Below are 6,000 nucleotides of genomic sequence, written 5' to 3' on the forward strand. Positions count from 1 at the left end.
TCTTCATCGTTAAAGTTATGACTTTAAACATTCTATAATGATAGAATGTATATGGGAGACATAGTCTATATACATGGGATGGAAATCTATAATGATAGATTTCAAGATATAATTGGATTATATCAATCCCTAAAATAGGCAATGAGATGCTAGGAAGTTTCTCATATGATGATAAACTTCAATTAGAATGACAATTCTAGTGAGACTAGGAAGTTGTTCTTCTCAAAGGGAATGTACCCATTGACTCCCAAAGAAATAATGCGTAAATAGAATCCTTTATGCATACGCAGAAAGGTGATTTATGTATTACATATTGTATGAAAACATTGATATAAGTTGTACCTAGAACGGTACAAGATGATATCAGTGCAAGCCCAGGATCAGAACCATGGCAACTGTCAAGTGAATCCTTAGGTATTTAAGAAATACTAAGGATGGATTCCTCAAGAATGAGGAAGAATTAGAGTAACGTAATGGAAGCGTAAATGTATTAGATTATGAATCTAATCCATCATAGAATATCTCTTCATTATGAATGAAGTGATAATGAGATATCTCTTTATTATGACTAAAGAGATATTTGGGTGGAAACGTTAAAAGTAATGACTTTAATGTGTTCCATCATGTATGCAAAATATATTGCCATATAGAAGCTTACAACATTGTTGTTTGGATGGGAAAGTTCATTCATGAACTCTCCATTCGGTTCCAACCAGAAAGTGTATGACACTAATGGGGCGATAGCTCAAGCCAGGGAATCAAGGTCTCATCAAAGTCCGAACTCAAATGAGAGACTGAACCACATGATTGAGAATCATGTATAATGGTGACGTCGTTATTCTCAAGGTTGCTTCTATGGATAACATATAGATATCCATTGTCTAGGCCTACTACTCAGCCATTTATGAAATGACTACAGAAGAGGTATCATCACTGATGACTAAGCTGATTGGCTCTAGTGCAAGTGGGAGATTGTTGGAAATGTGCCCTAAAACCAATCATATGATGATACTTTATGGACATTTCACATGTTAAACTAATCTAGTTTAATATTAAGGGCAAACATTATTGTTTGAGCCGTCTCATATAAATGTTATATGCTTAAACGATAAGTCCAAGGAATATGTGATTGGAAGAATGCGATCTAAAGAAGTTAGATTCATGAGACCATTCTTTCGTTGACACATCCTAAACGTTCCTGATCATAGGATTGTCAATTGGGCATTGACAGTCCGTTAAGATCAGTACGTGCTATGTCTTCTCTCAGGGAGAGTGACTAGTCTCGAGTCATTGGTGTGTGTGACATCAAGACAAGTACGTAGGTGCTCAATAGAGAATGAGTTCACTGAACACGATCAACGAAGAGTTCTCATATTCATGTCACATGAGAACTCATGGTTGAGATAATGCAAATTAGTCTTTTGACCTGAGGCATCACAGTTGTCTTGTGGTTAGGTCCTTAATCTTTGATTATGTCAAAGTCACTCCATCAGGAGGGTGTCCATGGCATCGTTGGGGTTAAGCCACTTAGTCATGGAGGCAAGTGAATGCGCAACAAGGGATCTCTAACCTTCAAACTGTTTGAGGGAGAATACTCTATGATATGATTAAGAATCTTTGGCCAAAGTATGAATGAGATTTAGGAATGTGTTCCAAATCACATTCAAGGTAATCATATAAGCACAAGACTCCCATTGGATAGTAGACATGAATAAACTATCAAACCAAACAATGTGGTCAAGAGTATTGTATTAGAGAAAGACCGTATTGCATTTGTAATCCTAAAACTGAATAGGTTCTCCACCTCTTCTGATTAGCTTGGGTAACCATGACATGCTGCTAGGCGTCAACCATGGTTTGTGGAAGCCCTAAAAGTGTATTATCACTAACGGGAGAATTGAAAGTAAGTTTCAATTCACAATCGATTAGAAAGAGTTTTAATCGCCCACTGCCTCGCTAAAAGGAACCTAATGGATCGTTCACCGAGTAAGGTAGAGTTTGAAGAAACAACGGAGATGAGTAAGAATAATTAAATGGTTTAATTATTTATCTAAGGCTAGGATTAATTAATATGTTAATTAATCAAACGAATAAGTTCGTTAAAGACCTCGGGTTAGTTTTGGGCCGCAAGGCCTAATGGGATTTGAATGTCAAGCCCATTAACTCAAGTTGTATGACAACTTGAATAAACAAAGGGCTTGAAAGCCCAATAAACCCTATAGGCTTGCCATGTTAGAAGAATAGGGCTTTTGGTCCATTAGGTCACTTATTTGAAGGGACTATATAAAGGACTTTATAGCCTAAAATTTACATATGGTAATTTTTGGGGAAAGGATGAGAACACAAGCTCTCCTTTCTCTCTAAAATTTAGGCCACCTTGGAGGGATCATCTAGCAATCAAACTCCTCCAAGGTCACTCATTTCTTCTTCATTATGCCTTGGTGATGAATAATTAGAGGTTCTCAATTTTGGGAACTTGGAGAAACCTTTTCATCCATCCAAATCCATGGATCTAAGATGCAAGGAATGAAGGCCCTCTCTTTGGGTGATTAGCCTTTGCTTATGCAAAGAGGAATCTACAAAGGTATTGATTTCTCAACTCACTTTGTTTTGAGTTGAGTCTTGGTTCACCTATCTACTAGGCTTTGAATTTCATGGGTAAATGTTTTGTTTTAAGTGCATACAAGCATGATTCCGCCTTTAATTGTTAATTGCATGCTATTGATATTGCTTAAATGAACATGTTTTTCACAAATCTTCCTTCAACAGCAACATACTCGGCTTCACATGATGACAAAGCAACAATTGATTGCTTCTTTGAAGTCCATGAGAAAGTTGTTGATCCTAGAAAAAACACATAGCCAGTTGTGCTTTTCCTTTCATCTTGGTCACCTCCCCAATCACTATCTGAATAACCAAATAATTTTGCATCTTCACCAAAATATAAAATAGACCATAGTTTAGAGTACCTCTTATGTACCTCAAAATTCTCTTGGCGGCCAGCCAAAGAGACTCCCTTGGTGTTTCCATGTTTCGACTCACGAGTCCAACACCATAAACTATATCAGGTCTTGTGATTGTAAGGTACCTTAGGCTTCCAACCAAGCTTTTGTACACGGTTGAGTTTACAAACTCACCTTCTCCTTCCTTGGACAGCTTCAATCCAGTTGCAACTGGAGTGTTGACAATATTGCACTTGTCCATATTGAATTTCTCCAATATATCTCTCATGTACTTTTGTTGAAAGATGTAGATACCGTCACTTCCTTGCTTCACTTCTATGGCAAGAAAGTATGACATTAATCCATTGTCAGTCATCTCGAATTCACTGAACATGGATTACTTGAACTCACAGAACATTGCTTCATTGTTTCCTGTAAACAACAAGTCATCTACATAGAGACAAATAATTAAGAACTCCCCTTTTGCACCATTCTTCATGTAAACTGAATGCTCGTATGGACATTTCTGAAATCCATTTTGGTGAAGGTAGTTATCAATCCTTGAGTTCCAAGCTCGTGGTGCTTGCTTGAGGCCATACAAAGCCTTCTTCAAACGATACACCTTTTCTTCTTCTCCTTGTACTTGGAAGCCTTCCGGTTGTTCCACATACACTTCTTCCTCAAGAACTCCATTAAGGAAGGCTGACTTGACATCTAATTGATAAATTTTCCATTTATGTTGAGCGGCAAGAGAGATTAGTAATCTTACCGTGTCAAGTCTTGCAACTGGAGCATAGACTTCATCATAGTCCACTCCATACTTCTGTTTGTAGCCCTTTGCTACAAGCCTTGATTTGTACCGATCTACACTCCCATCTGCAGTGCGTTTGATCTTGTACACCCACTTAACACCAATAGCCTTCTGATTTGGTGGGAGCTTTGTTAACTCCCAAGTGTCATTCTTCTCGATGGCATGGATCTCTTCTTCCATGGCTTTTTTCCAACAATTTTCTTCCACGACTTCATTGAATGAGAGAGGCTCGTGGTCTGCATAGAAGCAGAAAAAATTGGTTTCTTCTTCTTCTTGTCCATAAATCTCTGTGAGACTCCTTAACCTCACTAGAGTTGAGGAGCTGCTTTCCCCACTAGATGTAGGACCACTCCTTGCAATTTTGTGCACTAGAGTTGTTGTGATTGTTTGAGCAGGTTGTTGCTCAATAGGTGGTACAACTTCTGGTTCTTCAAAATCAGTGGAGACGATCTTCTCTTTACTGACTTCTTTGTTGTTCCACTTCCATGTCTCTTTCTCACTGAAGATGACATCTCTACTAACCACTAGTTTGCCAGTTAGTGGGTTGTAGAGCTTGTACGCCTTGGACTCTTCACTATAGCCCACAAACACACACTTCTCACCTCTATCATCAAGTTTCCTCCTCTTGGCTTCTGGAACTTGAGCATATGCAACACACCCAAAAATTCTTAGGTGTGTAACATTCGGCTTGTATCCACTCCAAGCCTCTTGTGGTGTCATCTTCTTGACACTCTTTGTTGGACATCGATTCAACAAATAAATCGAACAAGCTACAGCTTCTGCCCATAACTCTTTTGGCAAATTCTTCTCCTTAAGCATGGACCTTGTTATGTCAAGGATGGTTCGATTCTTTCTTTCGGCTATCCCATTTTGCTGTGGGGTATAGGCAGCAGTAAGTTGATGCCTAATTCCTTGCTCCTTGCAGTATGCTTGGAAAGCATTGGAGGTGTACTCTCCACCTCTATTTGATCTCACAGCCACAAGCTTGTGGTTGCTTTCAGCCTCTGTGAGTGCCTTGAACTCCTTGAAGATTCTTAGGGCAGCTGACTTCTCCTTGAGAAAGTAAACCCAAGTCTTTCTACTAAAATCATCAATGAAAGTAATAAAATACCTATTACCTCCATAAGACATGAGATCCAATGGACCACATATATCTGTGTGCACCAACTGCAGTGGTGCCTTTGCTCTTCATGTATCACCAACAGGGAACGATAGTTGTGCTTGCTTGCCAAGCACACAACCTTCACATACTTGGCGTGTGGCTTCAATTTGGGGTAGACCACGAACCATTCCTCCACTTGACAGCAACTTTAGGCCATTGAAATGAAGATGGCCAAATCGAAGGTGCCATTTCCATGACTCATCTTCCATTACACTGATGTTGCAACTCCCAATCTTTGTGTTCAACTTCAACGGGAACATTCGGTTCTTTAACATTTGAACACGTGCAATAAGTTTTCTCCTTGCATTTCTAAGAGTGAGAAACATATTCTCCATATGTATAATGTACCCTTTCTGGAGCAGTTGACCAATGCTTAGAATGTTGCTCTTCATACCTGGTATGTAGTAGGTATCGGAGATGTATTCTTCTTTACCATCCTTCTGGATGATCTTGATCTTCCTTTTGCCTTCAACTGGCAACTTTGAGGAGTCACCAAGACTTATAGATCCATAGGCCCCATCTTTTAGTTCGGCAAAAAACTCCTTCTTTCCACACATGTGGTTGCTTGCACCAGAGTCTAAATACCAGACATCTTGTTGGCTACTGATATCATGGTGTGCTAGTAAGACTGTAAGTTCTTCACCAGCATTTCCACTTGATTCTGCCATGTTGACATGCTCACCATTTTTATATGAAAATTCATTTGCATAATGTCCATACTGCTTGCAACTATGACACTGGATATGCACCTTTCCTCGAGTAGATCTCCACTCCTGAGACTGACCTCGATTTTGTGCATAGCCTCGACCTCTTCCTCGAGCTCGTCCTCGGCTCCGGTTAGATGAACTCCCATGACGTGAGTTCCACTGCCCACGACCTCCATTTGGTTTGTCAATATTCAACTTTGACTCCAAAGCTTGCTCTAGCATTGTGGGGTTTGCATTCTTCTGAATGCGTTGCTCGTGAACTAGGAGGGATCCTAGTACCTCCTCTGCGCTCATCACCTCCAAATCCTTGGATTCCTTAATGGCAGTCACCACATGCTCAAACTTAGATGTGAGTGACCGGAGTATCTTCTCCACAAC

The 6,000-nt window shown here is 39.7% G+C and overlaps 1 pseudogene; it reads right to left on the reverse strand.

The window, feature by feature from the left end:
• Positions 1 to 5,798, reverse strand: part of LOC108868551 — a 29,175-nt pseudogene extending 23,377 nt beyond the window's left edge.
• Positions 5,799 to 6,000: the final 202 nt, after the last annotated feature.

This window comes from the organism of the source record quoted next, unplaced genomic scaffold (genome assembly GCF_019419815.1).
Source record: "Pyrus x bretschneideri cultivar Hongxiangsu unplaced genomic scaffold, Pyrus_bretschneideri_v1 Contig316, whole genome shotgun sequence".
Lineage (NCBI taxonomy): Eukaryota > Viridiplantae > Streptophyta > Magnoliopsida > Rosales > Rosaceae > Pyrus > Pyrus x bretschneideri.